The 21,453-nt window shown below is 40.0% G+C and overlaps 42 non-coding genes across 42 annotated transcripts; all 42 read left to right on the forward strand.

Moving 5' to 3' along the window:
* Positions 1-189: 189 nt before the first annotated feature.
* LOC139220499 (U5 spliceosomal RNA) lies at positions 190-304 on the forward strand. The gene has a single exon (XR_011585847.1). It is a non-coding gene; the product is annotated as a U5 spliceosomal RNA (small nuclear RNA).
* A 687-nt stretch (positions 305-991) lies between these two features.
* On the forward strand, positions 992-1,105 carry LOC139220496 (U5 spliceosomal RNA). Its single transcript, XR_011585844.1, has one exon. It is a non-coding gene; the product is annotated as a U5 spliceosomal RNA (small nuclear RNA).
* A 975-nt stretch (positions 1,106-2,080) lies between these two features.
* On the forward strand, positions 2,081-2,196 carry LOC139220454 (U5 spliceosomal RNA). The gene has a single exon (XR_011585802.1). It is a non-coding gene; the product is annotated as a U5 spliceosomal RNA (small nuclear RNA).
* A 361-nt stretch (positions 2,197-2,557) lies between these two features.
* On the forward strand, positions 2,558-2,673 carry LOC139220445 (U5 spliceosomal RNA). The gene has a single exon (XR_011585793.1). It is a non-coding gene; the product is annotated as a U5 spliceosomal RNA (small nuclear RNA).
* A 361-nt stretch (positions 2,674-3,034) lies between these two features.
* LOC139220447 (U5 spliceosomal RNA) lies at positions 3,035-3,149 on the forward strand. The gene has a single exon (XR_011585795.1). It is a non-coding gene; the product is annotated as a U5 spliceosomal RNA (small nuclear RNA).
* Positions 3,150-3,547: 398 nt separating this feature from the next.
* LOC139220478 (U5 spliceosomal RNA) lies at positions 3,548-3,663 on the forward strand. Its single transcript, XR_011585826.1, has one exon. It is a non-coding gene; the product is annotated as a U5 spliceosomal RNA (small nuclear RNA).
* Positions 3,664-4,024: 361 nt separating this feature from the next.
* Positions 4,025-4,139, forward strand: LOC139220500 (U5 spliceosomal RNA). Its single transcript, XR_011585848.1, has one exon. It is a non-coding gene; the product is annotated as a U5 spliceosomal RNA (small nuclear RNA).
* A 398-nt stretch (positions 4,140-4,537) lies between these two features.
* LOC139220475 (U5 spliceosomal RNA) lies at positions 4,538-4,653 on the forward strand. The gene has a single exon (XR_011585823.1). It is a non-coding gene; the product is annotated as a U5 spliceosomal RNA (small nuclear RNA).
* Positions 4,654-5,014: 361 nt separating this feature from the next.
* LOC139220488 (U5 spliceosomal RNA) lies at positions 5,015-5,130 on the forward strand. Its single transcript, XR_011585836.1, has one exon. It is a non-coding gene; the product is annotated as a U5 spliceosomal RNA (small nuclear RNA).
* Positions 5,131-5,491: 361 nt separating this feature from the next.
* On the forward strand, positions 5,492-5,606 carry LOC139220501 (U5 spliceosomal RNA). The gene has a single exon (XR_011585849.1). It is a non-coding gene; the product is annotated as a U5 spliceosomal RNA (small nuclear RNA).
* Positions 5,607-6,004: 398 nt separating this feature from the next.
* On the forward strand, positions 6,005-6,121 carry LOC139220452 (U5 spliceosomal RNA). Its single transcript, XR_011585800.1, has one exon. It is a non-coding gene; the product is annotated as a U5 spliceosomal RNA (small nuclear RNA).
* Positions 6,122-6,482: 361 nt separating this feature from the next.
* Positions 6,483-6,598, forward strand: LOC139220462 (U5 spliceosomal RNA). Its single transcript, XR_011585810.1, has one exon. It is a non-coding gene; the product is annotated as a U5 spliceosomal RNA (small nuclear RNA).
* A 361-nt stretch (positions 6,599-6,959) lies between these two features.
* On the forward strand, positions 6,960-7,075 carry LOC139220482 (U5 spliceosomal RNA). The gene has a single exon (XR_011585830.1). It is a non-coding gene; the product is annotated as a U5 spliceosomal RNA (small nuclear RNA).
* Positions 7,076-7,436: 361 nt separating this feature from the next.
* LOC139220502 (U5 spliceosomal RNA) lies at positions 7,437-7,551 on the forward strand. Its single transcript, XR_011585850.1, has one exon. It is a non-coding gene; the product is annotated as a U5 spliceosomal RNA (small nuclear RNA).
* A 398-nt stretch (positions 7,552-7,949) lies between these two features.
* On the forward strand, positions 7,950-8,065 carry LOC139220442 (U5 spliceosomal RNA). The gene has a single exon (XR_011585790.1). It is a non-coding gene; the product is annotated as a U5 spliceosomal RNA (small nuclear RNA).
* A 361-nt stretch (positions 8,066-8,426) lies between these two features.
* LOC139220463 (U5 spliceosomal RNA) lies at positions 8,427-8,542 on the forward strand. The gene has a single exon (XR_011585811.1). It is a non-coding gene; the product is annotated as a U5 spliceosomal RNA (small nuclear RNA).
* Positions 8,543-8,903: 361 nt separating this feature from the next.
* Positions 8,904-9,018, forward strand: LOC139220419 (U5 spliceosomal RNA). The gene has a single exon (XR_011585770.1). It is a non-coding gene; the product is annotated as a U5 spliceosomal RNA (small nuclear RNA).
* A 398-nt stretch (positions 9,019-9,416) lies between these two features.
* Positions 9,417-9,532, forward strand: LOC139220479 (U5 spliceosomal RNA). Its single transcript, XR_011585827.1, has one exon. It is a non-coding gene; the product is annotated as a U5 spliceosomal RNA (small nuclear RNA).
* A 361-nt stretch (positions 9,533-9,893) lies between these two features.
* LOC139220420 (U5 spliceosomal RNA) lies at positions 9,894-10,008 on the forward strand. The gene has a single exon (XR_011585771.1). It is a non-coding gene; the product is annotated as a U5 spliceosomal RNA (small nuclear RNA).
* Positions 10,009-10,406: 398 nt separating this feature from the next.
* LOC139220486 (U5 spliceosomal RNA) lies at positions 10,407-10,522 on the forward strand. Its single transcript, XR_011585834.1, has one exon. It is a non-coding gene; the product is annotated as a U5 spliceosomal RNA (small nuclear RNA).
* A 361-nt stretch (positions 10,523-10,883) lies between these two features.
* Positions 10,884-10,999, forward strand: LOC139220489 (U5 spliceosomal RNA). Its single transcript, XR_011585837.1, has one exon. It is a non-coding gene; the product is annotated as a U5 spliceosomal RNA (small nuclear RNA).
* Positions 11,000-11,349: 350 nt separating this feature from the next.
* LOC139220465 (U5 spliceosomal RNA) lies at positions 11,350-11,465 on the forward strand. The gene has a single exon (XR_011585813.1). It is a non-coding gene; the product is annotated as a U5 spliceosomal RNA (small nuclear RNA).
* A 361-nt stretch (positions 11,466-11,826) lies between these two features.
* On the forward strand, positions 11,827-11,941 carry LOC139220421 (U5 spliceosomal RNA). The gene has a single exon (XR_011585772.1). It is a non-coding gene; the product is annotated as a U5 spliceosomal RNA (small nuclear RNA).
* A 398-nt stretch (positions 11,942-12,339) lies between these two features.
* On the forward strand, positions 12,340-12,455 carry LOC139220490 (U5 spliceosomal RNA). The gene has a single exon (XR_011585838.1). It is a non-coding gene; the product is annotated as a U5 spliceosomal RNA (small nuclear RNA).
* Positions 12,456-12,816: 361 nt separating this feature from the next.
* On the forward strand, positions 12,817-12,932 carry LOC139220466 (U5 spliceosomal RNA). Its single transcript, XR_011585814.1, has one exon. It is a non-coding gene; the product is annotated as a U5 spliceosomal RNA (small nuclear RNA).
* A 361-nt stretch (positions 12,933-13,293) lies between these two features.
* Positions 13,294-13,409, forward strand: LOC139220467 (U5 spliceosomal RNA). Its single transcript, XR_011585815.1, has one exon. It is a non-coding gene; the product is annotated as a U5 spliceosomal RNA (small nuclear RNA).
* Positions 13,410-13,770: 361 nt separating this feature from the next.
* Positions 13,771-13,885, forward strand: LOC139220422 (U5 spliceosomal RNA). The gene has a single exon (XR_011585773.1). It is a non-coding gene; the product is annotated as a U5 spliceosomal RNA (small nuclear RNA).
* Positions 13,886-14,283: 398 nt separating this feature from the next.
* Positions 14,284-14,399, forward strand: LOC139220491 (U5 spliceosomal RNA). The gene has a single exon (XR_011585839.1). It is a non-coding gene; the product is annotated as a U5 spliceosomal RNA (small nuclear RNA).
* A 361-nt stretch (positions 14,400-14,760) lies between these two features.
* On the forward strand, positions 14,761-14,876 carry LOC139220468 (U5 spliceosomal RNA). Its single transcript, XR_011585816.1, has one exon. It is a non-coding gene; the product is annotated as a U5 spliceosomal RNA (small nuclear RNA).
* A 361-nt stretch (positions 14,877-15,237) lies between these two features.
* Positions 15,238-15,353, forward strand: LOC139220492 (U5 spliceosomal RNA). Its single transcript, XR_011585840.1, has one exon. It is a non-coding gene; the product is annotated as a U5 spliceosomal RNA (small nuclear RNA).
* A 361-nt stretch (positions 15,354-15,714) lies between these two features.
* Positions 15,715-15,829, forward strand: LOC139220425 (U5 spliceosomal RNA). Its single transcript, XR_011585774.1, has one exon. It is a non-coding gene; the product is annotated as a U5 spliceosomal RNA (small nuclear RNA).
* Positions 15,830-16,227: 398 nt separating this feature from the next.
* Positions 16,228-16,344, forward strand: LOC139220453 (U5 spliceosomal RNA). Its single transcript, XR_011585801.1, has one exon. It is a non-coding gene; the product is annotated as a U5 spliceosomal RNA (small nuclear RNA).
* A 361-nt stretch (positions 16,345-16,705) lies between these two features.
* On the forward strand, positions 16,706-16,821 carry LOC139220469 (U5 spliceosomal RNA). The gene has a single exon (XR_011585817.1). It is a non-coding gene; the product is annotated as a U5 spliceosomal RNA (small nuclear RNA).
* Positions 16,822-17,182: 361 nt separating this feature from the next.
* LOC139220483 (U5 spliceosomal RNA) lies at positions 17,183-17,298 on the forward strand. Its single transcript, XR_011585831.1, has one exon. It is a non-coding gene; the product is annotated as a U5 spliceosomal RNA (small nuclear RNA).
* Positions 17,299-17,659: 361 nt separating this feature from the next.
* LOC139220427 (U5 spliceosomal RNA) lies at positions 17,660-17,774 on the forward strand. The gene has a single exon (XR_011585776.1). It is a non-coding gene; the product is annotated as a U5 spliceosomal RNA (small nuclear RNA).
* A 398-nt stretch (positions 17,775-18,172) lies between these two features.
* Positions 18,173-18,288, forward strand: LOC139220443 (U5 spliceosomal RNA). Its single transcript, XR_011585791.1, has one exon. It is a non-coding gene; the product is annotated as a U5 spliceosomal RNA (small nuclear RNA).
* A 361-nt stretch (positions 18,289-18,649) lies between these two features.
* Positions 18,650-18,765, forward strand: LOC139220470 (U5 spliceosomal RNA). Its single transcript, XR_011585818.1, has one exon. It is a non-coding gene; the product is annotated as a U5 spliceosomal RNA (small nuclear RNA).
* A 361-nt stretch (positions 18,766-19,126) lies between these two features.
* LOC139220428 (U5 spliceosomal RNA) lies at positions 19,127-19,241 on the forward strand. Its single transcript, XR_011585777.1, has one exon. It is a non-coding gene; the product is annotated as a U5 spliceosomal RNA (small nuclear RNA).
* A 398-nt stretch (positions 19,242-19,639) lies between these two features.
* On the forward strand, positions 19,640-19,755 carry LOC139220451 (U5 spliceosomal RNA). The gene has a single exon (XR_011585799.1). It is a non-coding gene; the product is annotated as a U5 spliceosomal RNA (small nuclear RNA).
* A 361-nt stretch (positions 19,756-20,116) lies between these two features.
* Positions 20,117-20,232, forward strand: LOC139220471 (U5 spliceosomal RNA). The gene has a single exon (XR_011585819.1). It is a non-coding gene; the product is annotated as a U5 spliceosomal RNA (small nuclear RNA).
* Positions 20,233-20,593: 361 nt separating this feature from the next.
* Positions 20,594-20,708, forward strand: LOC139220429 (U5 spliceosomal RNA). Its single transcript, XR_011585778.1, has one exon. It is a non-coding gene; the product is annotated as a U5 spliceosomal RNA (small nuclear RNA).
* Positions 20,709-21,106: 398 nt separating this feature from the next.
* Positions 21,107-21,222, forward strand: LOC139220444 (U5 spliceosomal RNA). Its single transcript, XR_011585792.1, has one exon. It is a non-coding gene; the product is annotated as a U5 spliceosomal RNA (small nuclear RNA).
* Positions 21,223-21,453: the final 231 nt, after the last annotated feature.

Consider the following 21,453-nt stretch of genomic DNA (forward strand, 5'->3'; position numbering starts at 1 on the left):
GTGAAAACAGCAATAAAGTTGTGATCAAAGTATCACAGTGAAACAATGTAAAGTTCACACTTTTCAGCTCTGCTAACGAGTCCGCATCAGTCTGATCTCCGGTTTAATTAGTGGCGTCAACTACACACCGGTGGTGAAGTACATGTCCCTGCTGAAGGGATCGGCCTCTGAGACATCCTGACAGTTAGATTACTCTTGATTTTCTTCAGATCGTATAAATCTTTCGCCTTTTACTAAAGATTTCCGTGGAGAGGATCAACAAGAGTTGAACTCAATTTTTTGATGCCCTGCTATCAGCGGGGCTTCCTGATATGTTAAAATAAAATACACTTATCTAATTTACCGGATTCTGTTAGGCAGATATTTCACTATGAACATATGGAGAACTCTGACTTGGCGTGTCCGACCTGGCGTCTAGTATGAAAATGTCAATATCTGTGTGTCTTTTACTTCTCGGCGTTAATACAGTTGTCTTTGCAGCACTAAAAAGATTCAGTGGCCCGTTTACCCCTCTATCCCTCATCCATCGCTACCTGGGGTGTGTGTGTGTGTGTGTGTGTGTGAGAGAGAGAGAGAGGGGGGGGGGGAGTTTCCGAAAATGTAGTGTAATTTATCTAAAAGCAGGAATACTAACGCAGCTGCAAACGGCGTATTCGGCAGTAGAGTTGTGTTTTTCTGATAGAGCTGAGAACATTTCTTTAAATAAATGAAAATAATGGAGACGTCCGTGAAATTCAATCTCTAGATAAACCGGAAGTCTTAACGCTATCCCATGATGCCGTGCGCCATAGCATGAACGGCTAACCAATGCTAAATAAACATGTTTTTCACATTAAAATCCCACAGTAATTTTTTATGTGATTCTCTATTTCAACAGTTTGCCCCTCAGAGTTTGAGTAGTATTAGTAGTATGATTAGATTATCTGTGAACCACCACTTAAAGTTGTGTTGTCGCCAACCTGGTTGATCTCTGTCTGTCAATGATGTTAGTACACTCTTGTTTCTCTTCAGATCGTATAAATCTTTCGCCTTTTACTAAAGATTTCCGTGGAGAGGAACAACAAGAGTTTAGCTCAATTTTTTGATGCCCTGCTTCAGTGGGGCTTCCTACATATGTATAATATAAATATATATTTGGTAACTTCACCTCCAGTTTGTCAGACATGTAAAAGGAGCCCTGTCTATGTTACCCTTCAGAGAGAGGAGGTGGAGAGAATCTCCTTCAAGTACCTTAAGAAACAATAAACTGAATTGGACTCTCATCACTGGAAGGAAAGGACAGAGCAGGCTGTTCTTCCTGAGACTCAGCTCATTCAGTGTGTGCAACAAACGGATAAATGCATTGTAGCCAGAGATGGGATTTATGACTCTTTGAAGGGAGCCGGATCTTGAGGAGCCGTTCCTTTCAAAGAGCCGTTCAGAAGAGCCGTTCAAACGACTGACTCGTTATATTTATTTATTAGAAGTCAACCAGGGGTAACTCGTTTTTATCAAGGAAACAATCACTGGAAGCAGTTATAAAATAAGATTTGGTTCAGTATAATTCAAACCTGTACATCTTGTACATGAATTATTCTGAAATATTGATTATAATTTCATTTGGCTTGTGTTTTCAGTGTAATCATTCCGTAAGATGGTGTCATACCAACATGCTTTGACAGTGAGATCACTATTTAGAATTTTCCCTTCACCTAAAAAACTTTGTGGCACAATAAAAACTACGCAGGCTACAGATAACTTCCATGCAAAATAACTTTAGTGTGAAATTTTGATATGTGAAAATATGAAAAGAATAAATGATATATATATTTATATATAAATAAATTAAAATGAGGACATGATAAAAATGTGAATGCATAATTGTACTAAACTACCTGGTGTGTGTTTACCTGAACTACTTTACAAACAGGAACTCATCTCATTGACTCAAATCCACATCAGAACAATGGAAACGATAACAAATGACTTTCAATTTTTTGATGCCCTGTGTCACTGCAGGGCTGTCTGATGTGTTTAAAGTAACTTTCCAAGACAATACTGTCCTTCGCACAGTGATGACAGAGATGACCTTGAAAGTAGATTACTCTTGATTCTTTTCAAATCGTATAAATCTTTCGCCTTTTACTAAAGCTTTCTGTGGAAAAGATCAACAAGAGTTGAACTCAATTTTTTGATGCCCTGTGTCACTGCAGGGCTTTCTGATGTGTTTAAGGTAACTTTCCAAGACAATACTGTCCTTCGCACAGTGGAAACGTGTGTAGTTCACTGCACGTCTTTGCGCACAGATCCGTTTGACTCATGCCGCTGCTGTGCAATCTTCCTCCTTTTGTTTATTCTTAATAATAATTGCACACATTACTTCTCTGCTGCACTAAAACTTAACAAAAATTAATGTTGTGATCAAAGTATCACAGTGTAAAGTTCACACTTATCAGCTCTGCTAACGAGTCTGCATCAGTCTGATGTCCAGTTTAATAAGTGGTGTTAACGGCACACCGGTTGTGAGGTACATGTCCCTGCTGAAGGGATCGGTCTCTGAGATTGCTTTGAAAGTAGACTACTCTTGATTCTTTTCAAATTGCATAAATCTTTCGCCTTTTACTAAAGATTTCCGTGGAAAGGATCAACAAGAGTTGAACTCAATTTTTTGATGCCCTGTGTCACTGCAGGGCTTTCTGATGTGTATAAGGTAACTTTCCAAGACAATACTGTCCTCCTCACAGTGGAAACGTGTGTAGTTCACTGCACGTCTTTGCGCACAGATCCGTTTGACACATGCCGCTGCTGTGCAATCTTCCTCCTTTTGTTTATTCTTAATAATAATTGCACACATTACTTCTCTGCTGCACTAAAACTTAACAAAAATTAATGTTGTGATCAAAGTATCACAGTGTAAAGTTCACACTTATCAGCTCTGCTAACGAGTCTGCATCAGTCTGATGTCCAGTTTAATAAGTGGCATCGAATTCACACCGGTGGTGAGGTACATGTCCCTGCTGAAGGGATCGGCCTCTGAGATTACTTTGAAAGTAGATTACTCTTGATTCTTTTCAAATCGTATAAATCTTTCGCCTTTTACTAAAGATTTCTGTGGAAAGGATCAACAAGAGTTGAACTCAATTTTTTGATGCCCTGCTTGAAGTGGGGCTTTCTTGTTATGTATAACAAAAATATGTAGACTGTAGCTTATGTCCATATGGTGATTGTGGCATGGTAATGAGTTGATGATCTTTGGTGAGGTTGATATTTGTTCTTCTTCACAAGGAGGCAACCATGCCCAGTTCGAAGTTTGTACCATTTCATACGTCAGTGCAACCTGAAATGTGGCATCGTTAGTTATAGAGTATCAATGATTTGGGTTAGGACAAGATTAAAGTTGTGATCAAAGTATCACAGTGAAACAGTGTAAAGTTCACACTTGTCAACTCTGCTAAAGAGTCCGCATGACTTTGATCTCTGCTTCATTAAGTGGCATCGAATTCACACCGGTGGTCAGGTACATGTCCCTGCTGAAGGGATTGGCCTCTGAGATTACCTTGAAAGTAGATTACTCTTGATTCTTTTCAAATCGTATAAATCTTTCGCCTTTTACTAAAGATTTCCGTGGAAAGGATCAACAAGAGTTGAACGCAATTTTTTGATGCCCTGTGTCACTGCAGGGCTTTCTGATGTGTTTAAGGTAACTTTCCAAGACAATACTGTCCTTCGCACAGTGGAAACGTGTGTAGTTCACTGCACGTCTTTGCGCACAGATCCGTTTGACTCATGCCGCTGCTGTGCAATCTTCCTCCTTTTGTTTATTCTTAATAATAATTGCACACATTACTTCTCTGCTGCACTAAAACTTAACAAAAATTAATGTTGTGATCAAAGTATCACAGTGTAAAGTTCACACTTATCAGCTCTGCTAACGAGTCTGCATCAGTCTGATGTCCAGTTTAATAAGTGGCATCGAATTCACACCGGTGGTGAGGTACATGTCCCTGCTGAAGGGATCGGCCTCTGAGATTACTTTGAAAGTAGATTACTCTTGATTCTTTTCAAATCGTATAAATCTTTCGCCTTTTACTAAAGATTTCCGTGGAAAGGATCAACAAGAGTTGAACTCAATTTTTTGATGCCCTGCTTGAAGTGGGGCTTTCTTGTTATGTATAACAAAAATATGTAGACTGTAGCTTATGTCCATATGGTGATTGTGGCATGGTAATGAGTTGATGATCTTTGGTGAGGTTGATATTTGTTCTTCTTCACAAGGAGGCAACCATGCCCAGTTCGAAGTTTGTACCATTTCATACGTCAGTGCAACCTGAAATGTGGCATCGTTAGTTATAGAGTATCAATGATTTGGGTTAGGACAAGATTAAAGTTGTGATCAAAGTATCACAGTGAAACAGTGTAAAGTTCACACTTGTCAACTCTGCTAAAGAGTCCGCATGACTTTGATCTCTGCTTCATTAAGTGGCATCGAATTCACACCGGTGGTCAGGTACATGTCCCTGCTGAAGGGATCGGCCTCTGAGATTACCTTGAAAGTAGATTACTCTTGATTCTTTTCAAATCGTACAAATCTTTCGCCTTTTACTAAAGATTTCCGTGGAAAGGATCAACAAGAGTTGAACTCAATTTTTTGATGCCCTGTGTCACTGCAGGGCTTTCTGATGTGTTTAAGGTAACTTTCCAAGACAATACTGTCCTTCGCACAGTGGAAACGTGTGTAGTTCACTGCACGTCTTTGCGCACAGATCCGTTTGACTCATGCCGCTGCTGTGCAATCTTCCTCCTTTTGTTTATTCTTAATAATAATTGCACACATTACTTCTCTGCTGCACTAAAACTTAACAAAAATTAATGTTGTGATCAAAGTATCACAGTGTAAAGTTCACACTTATCAGCTCTGCTAACGAGTCTGCATCAGTCTGATGTCCAGTTTAATAAGTGGTGTTAACGGCACACCGGTTGTGAGGTACATGTCCCTGCTGAAGGGATCGGTCTCTGAGATTGCTTTGAAAGTAGATTACTCTTGATTCTTTTCAAATCGCATAAATCTTTCGCCTTTTACTAAAGATTTCCGTGGAAAGGATCAACAAGAGTTGAACGCAATTTTTTGATGCCCTGTGTCACTGCAGGGCTTTCTGATGTGTTTAAGGTAACTTTCCAAGACAATACTGTCCTTCGCACAGTGGAAACGTGTGTAGTTCACTGCACGTCTTTGCGCACAGATCCGTTTGACTCATGCCGCTGCTGTGCAATCTTCCTCCTTTTGTTTATTCTTAATAATAATTGCACACATTACTTCTCTGCTGCACTAAAACTTAACAAAAATTAATGTTGTGATCAAAGTATCACAGTGTAAAGTTCACACTTATCAGCTCTGCTAACGAGTCTGCATCAGTCTGATGTCCAGTTTAATAAGTGGCATCGAATTCACACCGGTGGTGAGGTACATGTCCCTGCTGAAGGGATCGGCCTCTGAGATTACTTTGAAAGTAGATTACTCTTGATTCTTTTCAAATCGTATAAATCTTTCGCCTTTTACTAAAGATTTCCGTGGAAAGGATCAACAAGAGTTGAACTCAATTTTTTGATGCCCTGCTTGAAGTGGGGCTTTCTTGTTATGTATAACAAAAATATGTAGACTGTAGCTTATGTCCATATGGTGATTGTGGCATGGTAATGAGTTGATGATCTTTGGTGAGGTTGATATTTGTTCTTCTTCACAAGGAGGCAACCATGCCCAGTTCGAAGTTTGTACCATTTCATACGTCAGTGCAACCTGAAATGTGGCATCGTTAGTTATAGAGTATCAATGATTTGGGTTAGGACAAGATTAAAGTTGTGATCAAAGTATCACAGTGAAACAGTGTAAAGTTCACACTTGTCAACTCTGCTAAAGAGTCCGCATGACTTTGATCTCTGCTTCATTAAGTGGCATCGAATTCACACCGGTGGTCAGGTACATGTCCCTGCTGAAGGGATCGGCCTCTGAGATTACCTTGAAAGTAGATTACTCTTGATTCTTTTTTAAATCGTCCAAATCTTTCGCCTTTTACTAAAGATTTCCGTGGAAAGGATCAACAAGAGTTGAACTCAATTTTTTGATGCCCTGTGTCACTGCAGGGCTTTCTGATGTGTTTAAGGTAACTTTCCAAGACAATACTGTCCTTCGCACAGTGGAAACGTGTGTAGTTCACTGCACGTCTTTGCGCACAGATCCGTTTGACTCATGCCGCTGCTGTGCAATCTTCCTCCTTTTGTTTATTCTTAATAATAATTGCACACATTACTTCTCTGCTGCACTAAAACTTAACAAAAATTAATGTTGTGATCAAAGTATCACAGTGTAAAGTTCACACTTATCAGCTCTGCTAACGAGTCTGCATCAGTCTGATGTCCAGTTTAATAAGTGGTGTTAACGGCACACCGGTTGTGAGGTACATGTCCCTGCTGAAGGGATCGGTCTCTGAGATTGCTTTGAAAGTAGATTACTCTTGATTCTTTTCAAATCGCATAAATCTTTCGCCTTTTACTAAAGATTTCCGTGGAAAGGATCAACAAGAGTTAAACTCAATTTTTTGATGCCCTGTGTCACTGCAGGGCTTTCTGATGTGTATAAGGTAACTTTCCAAGACAATACTGTCCTCCTCACAGTGGAAACGTGTGTAGTTCACTGCACGTCTTTGCGCACAGATCCGTTTGACTCATGCCGCTGCTGTGCAATCTTCCTCCTTTTGTTTATTCTTAATAATAATTGCACATATTACTTCTCTGCTGCACTAAAACTTAACAAAAATTAATGTTGTGATCAAAGTATCACAGTGTAAAGTTCACACTTATCAGCTCTGCTAACGAGTCTGCATCAGTCTGATGTCCAGTTTAATAAGTGGTGTTAACGGCACACCGGTTGTGAGGTACATGTCCCTGCTGAAGGGATCGGTCTCTGAGATTGCTTTGAAAGTAGATTACTCTTGATTCTTTTCAAATCGCATAAATCTTTCGCCTTTTACTAAAGATTTCCGTGGAAAGGATCAACAAGAGTTGAACTCAATTTTTTGATGCCCTGTGTCACTGCAGGGCTTTCTGATGTGTTTAAGGTAACTTTCCAAGACAATACTGTCCTTCGCACAGTGGAAACGTGTGTAGTTCACTGCACGTCTTTGCGCACAGATCCGTTTGACTCATGCCGCTGCTGTGCAATCTTCCTCCTTTTGTTTATTCTTAATAATAATTGCACACATTACTTCTCTGCTGCACTAAAACTTAACAAAAATTAATGTTGTGATCAAAGTATCACAGTGTAAAGTTCACACTTATCAGCTCTGCTAACGAGTCTGCATCAGTCTGATGTCCAGTTTAATAAGTGGCATCGAATTCACACCGGTGGTGAGGTACATGTCCCTGCTGAAGGGATCGGCCTCTGAGATTACTTTGAAAGTAGATTACTCTTGATTCTTTTCAAATCGTATAAATCTTTCGCCTTTTACTAAAGATTTCCGTGGAAAGGATCAACAAGAGTTGAACTCAATTTTTTGATGCCCTGCTTGAAGTGGGGCTTTCTTGTTATGTATAACAAAAATATGTAGACTGTAGCTTATGTCCATATGGTGATTGTGGCATGGTAATGAGTTGATGATCTTTGGTGAGGTTGATATTTGTTCTTCTTCACAAGGAGGCAACCATGCCCAGTTCGAAGTTTGTACCATTTCATACGTCAGTGCAACCTGAAATGTGGCATCGTTAGTTATAGAGTATCAATGATTTGGGTTAGGACAAGATTAAAGTTGTGATCAAAGTATCACAGTGAAACAGTGTAAAGTTCACACTTGTCAACTCTGCTAAAGAGTCCGCATGACTTTGATCTCTGCTTCATTAAGTGGCATCGAATTCACACCGGTGGTCAGGTACATGTCCCTGCTGAAGGGATCGGCCTCTGAGATTACCTTGAAAGTAGATTACTCTTGATTCTTTTCAAATCGTCCAAATCTTTCGCCTTTTACTAAAGATTTCCGTGGAAAGGATCAACAAGAGTTGAACTCAATTTTTTGATGCCCTGTGTCACTGCAGGGCTTTCTGATGTGTTTAAGGTAACTTTCCAAGACAATACTGTCCTTCGCACAGTGGAAACGTGTGTAGTTCACTGCACGTCTTTGCGCACAGATCCGTTTGACTCATGCCGCTGCTGTGCAATCTTCCTCCTTTTGTTTATTCTTAATAATAATTGCACACATTACTTCTCTGCTGCACTAAAACTTAACAAAAATTAATGTTGTGATCAAAGTATCACAGTGTAAAGTTCACACTTATCAGCTCTGCTAACGAGTCTGCATCAGTCTGATGTCCAGTTTAATAAGTGGTGTTAACGGCACACCGGTTGTGAGGTACATGTCCCTGCTGAAGGGATCGGTCTCTGAGATTGCTTTGAAAGTAGATTACTCTTGATTCTTTTCAAATCGCATAAATCTTTCGCCTTTTACTAAAGATTTCCGTGGAAAGGATCAACAAGAGTTAAACTCAATTTTTTGATGCCCTGTGTCACTGCAGGGCTTTCTGATGTGTATAAAGTAACTTTCCAAGACAATACTGTCCTCCTCACAGTGGAAACGTGTGTAGTTCACTGCACGTCTTTGCGCACAGATCCGTTTGACTCATGCCGCTGCTGTGCAATCTTCCTCCTTTTGTTTATTCTTAATAATAATTGCACATATTACTTCTCTGCTGCACTAAAACTTAACAAAAATTAATGTTGTGATCAAAGTATCACAGTGTAAAGTTCACACTTATCAGCTCTGCTAACGAGTCTGCATCAGTCTGATGTCCAGTTTAATAAGTGGCATCGAATTCACACCGGTGGTGAGGTACATGTTCCTGCTGAAGGGATCGGCCTCTGAGATTACTTTGAAAGTAGATTACTCTTGATTCTTTTCAAATCGTATAAATCTTTCGCCTTTTACTAAAGATTTCCGTGGAAAGGATCAACAAGAGTTGAACTCAATTTTTTGATGCCCTGCTTGAAGTGGGGCTTTCTTGTTATGTATAACAAAAATATGTAGACTGTAGCTTATGTCCATATGGTGATTGTGGCATGGTAATGAGTTGATGATCTTTGGTGAGGTTGATATTTGTTCTTCTTCACAAGGAGGCAACCATGCCCAGTTCGAAGTTTGTACCATTTCATACGTCAGTGCAACCTGAAATGTGGCATCGTTAGTTATAGAGTATCAATGATTTGGGTTAGGACAAGATTAAAGTTGTGATCAAAGTATCACAGTGAAACAGTGTAAAGTTCACACTTGTCAACTCTGCTAAAGAGTCCGCATGACTTTGATCTCTGCTTCATTAAGTGGCATCGAATTCACACCGGTGGTCAGGTACATGTCCCTGCTGAAGGGATTGGCCTCTGAGATTACCTTGAAAGTAGATTACTCTTGATTCTTTTCAAATCGTATAAATCTTTCGCCTTTTACTAAAGATTTCCGTGGAAAGGATCAACAAGAGTTGAACGCAATTTTTTGATGCCCTGTGTCACTGCAGGGCTTTCTGATGTGTTTAAGGTAACTTTCCAAGACAATACTGTCCTTCGCACAGTGGAAACGTGTGTAGTTCACTGCACGTCTTTGCGCACAGATCCGTTTGACTCATGCCGCTGCTGTGCAATCTTCCTCCTTTTGTTTATTCTTAATAATAATTGCACACATTACTTCTCTGCTGCACTAAAACTTAACAAAAATTAATGTTGTGATCAAAGTATCACAGTGTAAAGTTCACACTTATCAGCTCTGCTAACGAGTCTGCATCAGTCTGATGTCCAGTTTAATAAGTGGCATCGAATTCACACCGGTGGTGAGGTACATGTCCCTGCTGAAGGGATCGGCCTCTGAGATTACTTTGAAAGTAGATTACTCTTGATTCTTTTCAAATCGTATAAATCTTTCGCCTTTTACTAAAGATTTCCGTGGAAAGGATCAACAAGAGTTGAACTCAATTTTTTGATGCCCTGCTTGAAGTGGGGCTTTCTTGTTATGTATAACAAAAATATGTAGACTGTAGCTTATGTCCATATGGTGATTGTGGCATGGTAATGAGTTGATGATCTTTGGTGAGGTTGATATTTGTTCTTCTTCACAAGGAGGCAACCATGCCCAGTTCGAAGTTTGTACCATTTCATACGTCAGTGCAACCTGAAATGTGGCATCGTTAGTTATAGAGTATCAATGATTTGGGTTAGGACAAGATTAAAGTTGTGATCAAAGTATCACAGTGAAACAGTGTAAAGTTCACACTTGTCAACTCTGCTAAAGAGTCCGCATGACTTTGATCTCTGCTTCATTAAGTGGCATCGAATTCACACCGGTGGTCAGGTACATGTCCCTGCTGAAGGGATCGGCCTCTGAGATTACCTTGAAAGTAGATTACTCTTGATTCTTTTCAAATCGTACAAATCTTTCGCCTTTTACTAAAGATTTCCGTGGAAAGGATCAACAAGAGTTGAACTCAATTTTTTGATGCCCTGTGTCACTGCAGGGCTTTCTGATGTGTTTAAGGTAACTTTCCAAGACAATACTGTCCTTCGCACAGTGGAAACGTGTGTAGTTCACTGCACGTCTTTGCGCACAGATCCGTTTGACTCATGCCGCTGCTGTGCAATCTTCCTCCTTTTGTTTATTCTTAATAATAATTGCACACATTACTTCTCTGCTGCACTAAAACTTAACAAAAATTAATGTTGTGATCAAAGTATCACAGTGTAAAGTTCACACTTATCAGCTCTGCTAACGAGTCTGCATCAGTCTGATGTCCAGTTTAATAAGTGGTGTTAACGGCACACCGGTTGTGAGGTACATGTCCCTGCTGAAGGGATCGGTCTCTGAGATTGCTTTGAAAGTAGATTACTCTTGATTCTTTTCAAATCGCATAAATCTTTCGCCTTTTACTAAAGATTTCCGTGGAAAGGATCAACAAGAGTTGAACGCAATTTTTTGATGCCCTGTGTCACTGCAGGGCTTTCTGATGTGTTTAAGGTAACTTTCCAAGACAATACTGTCCTTCGCACAGTGGAAACGTGTGTAGTTCACTGCACGTCTTTGCGCACAGATCCGTTTGACTCATGCAATCTTCCTCCTTTTGTTTATTCTTAATAATAATTGCACACATTACTTCTCTGCTGCACTAAAACTTAACAAAAATTAATGTTGTGATCAAAGTATCACAGTGTAAAGTTCACACTTATCAGCTCTGCTAACGAGTCTGCATCAGTCTGATGTCCAGTTTAATAAGTGGTGTTAACGGCACACCGGTTGTGAGGTACATGTCCCTGCTGAAGGGATCGGTCTCTGAGATTGCTTTGAAAGTAGATTACTCTTGATTCTTTTCAAATCGCATAAATCTTTCGCCTTTTACTAAAGATTTCCGTGGAAAGGATCAACAAGAGTTAAACTCAATTTTTTGATGCCCTGTGTCACTGCAGGGCTTTCTGATGTGTATAAGGTAACTTTCCAAGACAATACTGTCCTCCTCACAGTGGAAACGTGTGTAGTTCACTGCACGTCTTTGCGCACAGATCCGTTTGACTCATGCCGCTGCTGTGCAATCTTCCTCCTTTTGTTTATTCTTAATAATAATTGCACACATTACTTCTCTGCTGCACTAAAACTTAACAAAAATTAATGTTGTGATCAAAGTATCACAGTGTAAAGTTCACACTTATCAGCTCTGCTAACGAGTCTGCATCAGTCTGATGTCCAGTTTAATAAGTGGCATCGAATTCACACCGGTGGTGAGGTACATGTCCCTGCTGAAGGGATCGGCCTCTGAGATTACTTTGAAAGTAGATTACTCTTGATTCTTTTCAAATCGTATAAATCTTTCGCCTTTTACTAAAGATTTCCGTGGAAAGGATCAACAAGAGTTGAACTCAATTTTTTGATGCCCTGCTTGAAGTGGGGCTTTCTTGTTATGTATAACAAAAATATGTAGACTGTAGCTTATGTCCATATGGTGATTGTGGCATGGTAATGAGTTGATGATCTTTGGTGAGGTTGATATTTGTTCTTCTTCACAAGGAGGCAACCATGCCCAGTTCGAAGTTTGTACCATTTCATACGTCAGTGCAACCTGAAATGTGGCATCGTTAGTTATAGAGTATCAATGATTTGGGTTAGGACAAGATTAAAGTTGTGATCAAAGTATCACAGTGAAACAGTGTAAAGTTCACACTTGTCAACTCTGCTAAAGAGTCCGCATGACTTTGATCTCTGCTTCATTAAGTGGCATCGAATTCACACCGGTGGTCAGGTACATGTCCCTGCTGAAGGGATCGGCCTCTGAGATTACCTTGAAAGTAGATTACTCTTGATTCTTTTCAAATCGCATAAATCTTTCGCCTTTTACTAAAGATTTCCGTGGAAAGGATCAACAAGAGTTGAACGCAATTTTTTGATGCCCTGTGTCACTGCAGGGCTTTCTGATGTGTTTAAGGTAACTTTCCAAGACAATACTGTCCTTCGCACAGTGGAAACGTGTGTAGTTCACTGCACGTCTTTGCGCACAGATCCGTTTGACTCATGCCGCTGCTGTGCAATCTTCCTCCTTTTGTTTATTCTTAATAATAATTGCACACATTACTTCTCTGCTGCACTAAAACTTAACAAAAATTAATGTTGTGATCAAAGTATCACAGTGTAAAGTTCACACTTATCAGCTCTGCTAACGAGTCTGCATCAGTCTGATGTCCAGTTTAATAAGTGGTGTTAACGGCACACCGGTTGTGAGGTACATGTCCCTGCTGAAGGGATCGGTCTCTGAGATTGCTTTGAAAGTAGATTACTCTTGATTCTTTTCAAATCGCATAAATCTTTCGCCTTTTACTAAAGATTTCCGTGGAAAGGATCAACAAGAGTTAAACTCAATTTTTTGATGCCCTGTGTCACTGCAGGGCTTTCTGATGTGTATAAGGTAACTTTCCAAGACAATACTGTCCTCCTCACAGTGGAAACGTGTGTAGTTCACTGCACGTCTTTGCGCACAGATCCGTTTGACTCATGCCGCTGCTGTGCAATCTTCCTCCTTTTGTTTATTCTTAATAATAATTGCACATATTACTTCTCTGCTGCACTAAAACTTAACAAAAATTAATGTTGTGATCAAAGTATCACAGTGTAAAGTTCACACTTATCAGCTCTGCTAACGAGTCTGCATCAGTCTGATGTCCAGTTTAATAAGTGGTGTTAACGGCACACCGGTTGTGAGGTACATGTCCCTGCTGAAGGGATCGGTCTCTGAGATTGCTTTGAAAGTAGATTACTCTTGATTCTTTTCAAATCGCATAAATCTTTCGCCTTTTACTAAAGATTTCCGTGGAAAGGATCAACAAGAGTTAAACTCAATTTTTTGATGCCCTGTGTCACTGCAGGGCTTTCTGATGTGTTTAAGGTAACTTTCCAAGACAATACTGTCCTTCGCACAGTGGAAACGTGTGTAGTTCACTGCACGTCTTTGCGCACAGATCCGTTTGACTCATGCCGCTGCTGTGCAATCTTCCTCCTTTTGTTTATTCTTAATAATAATTGCACACATTACTTCTCTGCTGCACTAAAACTTAACAAAAATTAATGTTGTGATCAAAGTATCACAGTGTAAAGTTCACACTTATCAGCTCTGCTAACGAGTCTGCATCAGTCTGATGTCCAGTTTAATAAGTGGCATCGAATTCACACCGGTGGTGAGGTACATGTCCCTGCTGAAGGGATCGGCCTCTGAGATTACTTTGAAAGTAGATTACTCTTGATTCTTTTCAAATCGTATAAATCTTTCGCCTTTTACTAAAGATTTCCGTGGAAAGGATCAACAAGAGTTGAACTCAATTTTTTGATGCCCTGCTTGAAGTGGGGCTTTCTTGTTATGTATAACAAAAATATGTAGACTGTAGCTTATGTCCATATGGTGATTGTGGCATGGTAATGAGTTGATGATCTTTGGTGAGGTTGATATTTGTTCTTCTTCACAAGGAGGCAACCATGCCCAGTTCGAAGTTTGTACCATTTCATACGTCAGTGCAACCTGAAATGTGGCATCGTTAGTTATAGAGTATCAATGATTTGGGTTAGGACAAGATTAAAGTTGTGATCAAAGTATCACAGTGAAACAGTGTAAAGTTCACACTTGTCAACTCTGCTAAAGAGTCCGCATGACTTTGATCTCTGCTTCATTAAGTGGCATCGAATTCACACCGGTGGTCAGGTACATGTCCCTGCTGAAGGGATCGGCCTCTGAGATTACCTTGAAAGTAGATTACTCTTGATTCTTTTCAAATCGCATAAATCTTTCGCCTTTTACTAAAGATTTCCGTGGAAAGGATCAACAAGAGTTGAACGCAATTTTTTGATGCCCTGTGTCACTGCAGGGCTTTCTGATGTGTTTAAGGTAACTTTCCAAGACAATACTGTCCTTCGCACAGTGGAAACGTGTGTAGTTCACTGCACGTCTTTGCGCACAGATCCGTTTGACTCATGCCGCTGCTGTGCAATCTTCCTCCTTTTGTTTATTCTTAATAATAATTGCACACATTACTTCTCTGCTGCACTAAAACTTAACAAAAATTAATGTTGTGATCAAAGTATCACAGTGTAAAGTTCACACTTATCAGCTCTGCTAACGAGTCTGCATCAGTCTGATGTCCAGTTTAATAAGTGGTGTTAACGGCACACCGGTTGTGAGGTACATGTCCCTGCTGAAGGGATCGGTCTCTGAGATTGCTTTGAAAGTAGATTACTCTTGATTCTTTTCAAATCGCATAAATCTTTCGCCTTTTACTAAAGATTTCCGTGGAAAGGATCAACAAGAGTTAAACTCAATTTTTTGATGCCCTGTGTCACTGCAGGGCTTTCTGATGTGTATAAGGTAACTTTCCAAGACAATACTGTCCTCCTCACAGTGGAAACGTGTGTAGTTCACTGCACGTCTTTGCGCACAGATCCGTTTGACTCATGCCGCTGCTGTGCAATCTTCCTCCTTTTGTTTATTCTTAATAATAATTGCACATATTACTTCTCTGCTGCACTAAAACTTAACAAAAATTAATGTTGTGATCAAAGTATCACAGTGTAAAGTTCACACTTATCAGCTCTGCTAACGAGTCTGCATCAGTCTGATGTCCAGTTTAATAAGTGGTGTTAACGGCACACCGGTTGTGAGGTACATGTCCCTGCTGAAGGGATCGGTCTCTGAGATTGCTTTGAAAGTAGATTACTCTTGATTCTTTTCAAATCGCATAAATCTTTCGCCTTTTACTAAAGATTTCCGTGGAAAGGATCAACAAGAGTTGAACGCAATTTTTTGATGCCCTGTGTCACTGCAGGGCTTTCTGATGTGTTTAAGGTAACTTTCCAAGACAATACTGTCCTTCGCACAGTGGAAACGTGTGTAGTTCACTGCACGTCTTTGCGCACAGATCCGTTTGACTCATGCCGCTGCTGTGCAATCTTCCTCCTTTTGTTTATTCTTAATAATAATTGCACACATTACTTCTCTGCTGCACTAAAACTTAACAAAAATTAATGTTGTGATCAAAGTATCACAGTGTAAAGTTCACACTTATCAGCTCTGCTAACGAGTCTGCATCAGTCTGATGTCCAGTTTAATAAGTGGCATCGAATTCACACCGGTGGTGAGGTACATGTCCCTGCTGAAGGGATCGGCCTCTGAGATTACTTTGAAAGTAGATTACTCTTGATTCTTTTCAAATCGTATAAATCTTTCGCCTTTTACTAAAGATTTCCGTGGAAAGGATCAACAAGAGTTGAACTCAATTTTTTGATGCCCTGCTTGAAGTGGGGCTTTCTTGTTATGTATAACAAAAATATGTAGACTGTAGCTTATGTCCATATGGTGATTGTGGCATGGTAATGAGTTGATGATCTTTGGTGAGGTTGATATTTGTTCTTCTTCACAAGGAGGCAACCATGCCCAGTTCGAAGTTTGTACCATTTCATACGTCAGTGCAACCTGAAATGTGGCATCGTTAGTTATAGAGTATCAATGATTTGGGTTAGGACAAGATTAAAGTTGTGATCAAAGTATCACAGTGAAACAGTGTAAAGTTCACACTTGTCAACTCTGCTAAAGAGTCCGCATGACTTTGATCTCTGCTTCATTAAGTGGCATCGAATTCACACCGGTGGTCAGGTACATGTCCCTGCTGAAGGGATCGGCCTCTGAGATTACCTTGAAAGTAGATTACTCTTGATTCTTTTTTAAATCGTCCAAATCTTTCGCCTTTTACTAAAGATTTCCGTGGAAAGGATCAACAAGAGTTGAACTCAATTTTTTGATGCCCTGTGTCACTGCAGGGCTTTCTGATGTGTTTAAGGTAACTTTCCAAGACAATACTGTCCTTCGCACAGTGGAAACGTGTGTAGTTCACTGCACGTCTTTGCGCACAGATCCGTTTGACTCATGCCGCTGCTGTGCAATCTTCCTCCTTTTGTTTATTCTTAATAATAATTGCACACATTACTTCTCTGCTGCACTAAAACTTAACAAAAATTAATGTTGTGATCAAAGTATCACAGTGTAAAGTTCACACTTATCAGCTCTGCTAACGAGTCTGCATCAGTCTGATGTCCAGTTTAATAAGTGGTGTTAACGGCACACCGGTTGTGAGGTACATGTCCCTGCTGAAGGGATCGGTCTCTGAGATTGCTTTGAAAGTAGATTACTCTTGATTCTTTTCAAATCGCATAAATCTTTCGCCTTTTACTAAAGATTTCCGTGGAAAGGATCAACAAGAGTTAAACTCAATTTTTTGATGCCCTGTGTCACTGCAGGGCTTTCTGATGTGTATAAGGTAACTTTCCAAGACAATACTGTCCTCCTCACAGTGGAAACGTGTGTAGTTCACTGCACGTCTTTGCGCACAGATCCGTTTGACTCATGCCGCTGCTGTGCAATCTTCCTCCTTTTGTTTATTCTTAATAATAATTGCACATATTACTTCTCTGCTGCACTAAAACTTAACAAAAATTAATGTTGTGATCAAAGTATCACAGTGTAAAGTTCACACTTATCAGCTCTGCTAACGAGTCTGCATCAGTCTGATGTCCAGTTTAATAAGTGGTGTTAACGGCACACCGGTTGTGAGGTACATGTCCCTGCTGAAGGGATCGGTCTCTGAGATTGCTTTGAAAGTAGATTACTCTTGATTCTTTTCAAATCGCATAAATCTTTCGCCTTTTACTAAAGATTTCCGTGGAAAGGATCAACAAGAGTTGAACTCAATTTTTTGATGCCCTGTGTCACTGCAGGGCTTTCTGATGTGTTTAAGGTAACTTTCCAAGACAATACTGTCCTTCGCACAGTGGAAACGTGTGTAGTTCACTGCACGTCTTTGCGCACAGATCCGTTTGACTCATGCCGCTGCTGTGCAATCTTCCTCCTTTTGTTTATTCTTAATAATAATTGCACACATTACTTCTCTGCTGCACTAAAACTTAACAAAAATTAATGTTGTGATCAAAGTATCACAGTGTAAAGTTCACACTTATCAGCTCTGCTAACGAGTCTGCATCAGTCTGATGTCCAGTTTAATAAGTGGCATCGAATTCACACCGGTGGTGAGGTACATGTCCCTGCTGAAGGGATCGGCCTCTGAGATTACTTTGAAAGTAGATTACTCTTGATTCTTTTCAAATCGTATAAATCTTTCGCCTTTTACTAAAGATTTCCGTGGAAAGGATCAACAAGAGTTGAACTCAATTTTTTGATGCCCTGCTTGAAGTGGGGCTTTCTTGTTATGTATAACAAAAATATGTAGACTGTAGCTTATGTCCATATGGTGATTGTGGCATGGTAATGAGTTGATGATCTTTGGTGAGGTTGATATTTGTTCTTCTTCACAAGGAGGCAACCATGCCCAGTTCGAAGTTTGTACCATTTCATACGTCAGTGCAACCTGAAATGTGGCATCGTTAGTTATAGAGTATCAATGATTTGGGTTAGGACAAGATTAAAGTTGTGATCAAAGTATCACAGTGAAACAGTGTAAAGTTCACACTTGTCAACTCTGCTAAAGAGTCCGCATGACTTTGATCTCTGCTTCATTAAGTGGCATCGAATTCACACCGGTGGTCAGGTACATGTCCCTGCTGAAGGGATCGGCCTCTGAGATTACCTTGAAAGTAGATTACTCTTGATTCTTTTCAAATCGTCCAAATCTTTCGCCTTTTACTAAAGATTTCCGTGGAAAGGATCAACAAGAGTTGAACTCAATTTTTTGATGCCCTGTGTCACTGCAGGGCTTTCTGATGTGTTTAAGGTAACTTTCCAAGACAATACTGTCCTTCGCACAGTGGAAACGTGTGTAGTTCACTGCACGTCTTTGCGCACAGATCCGTTTGACTCATGCCGCTGCTGTGCAATCTTCCTCCTTTTGTTTATTCTTAATAATAATTGCACACATTACTTCTCTGCTGCACTAAAACTTAACAAAAATTAATGTTGTGATCAAAGTATCACAGTGTAAAGTTCACACTTATCAGCTCTGCTAACGAGTCTGCATCAGTCTGATGTCCAGTTTAATAAGTGGTGTTAACGGCACACCGGTTGTGAGGTACATGTCCCTGCTGAAGGGATCGGTCTCTGAGATTGCTTTGAAAGTAGATTACTCTTGATTCTTTTCAAATCGCATAAATCTTTCGCCTTTTACTAAAGATTTCCGTGGAAAGGATCAACAAGAGTTAAACTCAATTTTTTGATGCCCTGTGTCACTGCAGGGCTTTCTGATGTGTATAAAGTAACTTTCCAAGACAATACTGTCCTCCTCACAGTGGAAACGTGTGTAGTTCACTGCACGTCTTTGCGCACAGATCCGTTTGACTCATGCCGCTGCTGTGCAATCTTCCTCCTTTTGTTTATTCTTAATAATAATTGCACATATTACTTCTCTGCTGCACTAAAACTTAACAAAAATTAATGTTGTGATCAAAGTATCACAGTGTAAAGTTCACACTTATCAGCTCTGCTAACGAGTCTGCATCAGTCTGATGTCCAGTTTAATAAGTGGCATCGAATTCACACCGGTGGTGAGGTACATGTTCCTGCTGAAGGGATCGGCCTCTGAGATTACTTTGAAAGTAGATTACTCTTGATTCTTTTCAAATCGTATAAATCTTTCGCCTTTTACTAAAGATTTCCGTGGAAAGGATCAACAAGAGTTGAACTCAATTTTTTGATGCCCTGCTTGAAGTGGGGCTTTCTTGTTATGTATAACAAAAATATGTAGACTGTAGCTTATGTCCATATGGTGATTGTGGCATGGTAATGAGTTGATGATCTTTGGTGAGGTTGATATTTGTTCTTCTTCACAAGGAGGCAACCATGCCCAGTTCGAAGTTTGTACCATTTCATACGTCAGTGCAACCTGAAATGTGGCATCGTTAGTTATAGAGTATCAATGATTTGGGTTAGGACAAGATTAAAGTTGTGATCAAAGTATCACAGTGAAACAGTGTAAAGTTCACACTTGTCAACTCTGCTAAAGAGTCCGCATGACTTTGATCTCTGCTTCATTAAGTGGCATCGAATTCACACCGGTGGTCAGGTACATGTCCCTGCTGAAGGGATCGGCCTCTGAGATTACCTTGAAAGTAGATTACTCTTGATTCTTTTCAAATCGTCCAAATCTTTCGCCTTTTACTAAAGATTTCTGTGGAAAGGATCGACAAGAGTTGAACTCAATTTTTTGATGCCCTGTGTCACTGCAGGGCTTTCTGATGTGTTTAAGGTAACTTTCCAAGACAATACTGTCCTTCGCACAGTGGAAACGTGTGTAGTTCACTGCACGTCTTTGCGCACAGATCCGTTTGACTCATGCCGCTGCTGTGCAATCTTCCTCCTTTTGTTTATTCTTAATAATAATTGCACACATTACTTCTCTGCTGCACTAAAACTTAACAAAAATTAATGTTGTGATCAAAGTATCACAGTGTAAAGTTCACACTTATCAGCTCTGCTAACGAGTCTGCATCAGTCTGATGTCCAGTTTAATAAGTGGTGTTAACGGCACACCGGTTGTGAGGTACATGTCCCTGCTGAAGGGATCGGTCTCTGAGATTGCTTTGAAAGTAGATTACTCTTGATTCTTTTCAAATCGCATAAATCTTTCGCCTTTTACTAAAGATTTCCGTGGAAAGGATCAACAAGAGTTAAACTCAATTTTTTGATGCCCTGTGTCACTGCAGGGCTTTCTGATGTGTATAAGGTAACTTTCCAAGACAATACTGTCCTCCTCACAGTGGAAACGTGTGTAGTTCACTGCACGTCTTTGCGCACAGATCCGTTTGACTCATGCCGCTGCTGTGCAATCTTCCTCCTTTTGTTTATTCTTAATAATAATTGCACACATTACTTCTCTGCTGCACTAAAACTTAACAAAAATTAATGTTGTGATCAAAGTATCACAGTGTAAAGTTCACACTTATCAGCTCTGCTAACGAGTCTGCATCAGTCTGATGTCCAGTTTAATAAGTGGCATCGAATTCACACCGGTGGTGAGGTACATGTCCCTGCTGAAGGGATCGGCCTCTGAGATTACTTTGAAAGTAGATTACTCTTGATTCTTTTCAAATCGTATAAATCTTTCGCCTTTTACTAAAGATTTCCGTGGAAAGGATCAACAAGAGTTGAACTCAATTTTTTGATGCCCTGCTTGAAGTGGGGCTTTCTTGTTATGTATAACAAAAATATGTAGACTGTAGCTTATGTCCATATGGTGATTGTGGCATGGTAATGAGTTGATGATCTTTGGTGAGGTTGATATTTGTTCTTCTTCACAAGGAGGCAACCATGCCCAGTTCGAAGTTTGTACCATTTCATACGTCAGTGCAACCTGAAATGTGGCATCGTTAGTTATAGAGTATCAATGATTTGGGTTAGGACAAGATTAAAGTTGTGATCAAAGTATCACAGTGAAACAGTGTAAAGTTCACACTTGTCAACTCTGCTAAAGAGTCCGCATGACTTTGATCTCTGCTTCATTAAGTGGCATCGAATTCACACCGGTGGTCAGGTACATGTCCCTGCTGAAGGGATCGGCCTCTGAGATTACCTTGAAAGTAGATTACTCTTGATTCTTTTCAAATCGTCCAAATCTTTCGCCTTTTACTAAAGATTTCCGTGGAAAGGATCAACAAGAGTTGAACTCAATTTTTTGATGCCCTGTGTCACTGCAGGGCTTTCTGATGTGTTTAAGGTAACTTTCCAAGACAATACTGTCCTTCGCACAGTGGAAACGTGTGTAGTTCACTGCACGTCTTTGCGCACAGATCCGTTTGACTCATGCCGCTGCTGTGCAATCTTCCTCCTTTTGTTTATTCTTAATAATAATTGCACACATTACTTCTCTGCTGCACTAAAACTTAACAAAAATTAATGTTGTGATCAAAGTATCACAGTGTAAAGTTCACA

Source organism: Pempheris klunzingeri, chromosome 20 (assembly GCF_042242105.1).
Source record: "Pempheris klunzingeri isolate RE-2024b chromosome 20, fPemKlu1.hap1, whole genome shotgun sequence".
In the NCBI taxonomy this organism is placed as follows: Eukaryota; Metazoa; Chordata; class Actinopteri; order Acropomatiformes; family Pempheridae; genus Pempheris; species Pempheris klunzingeri.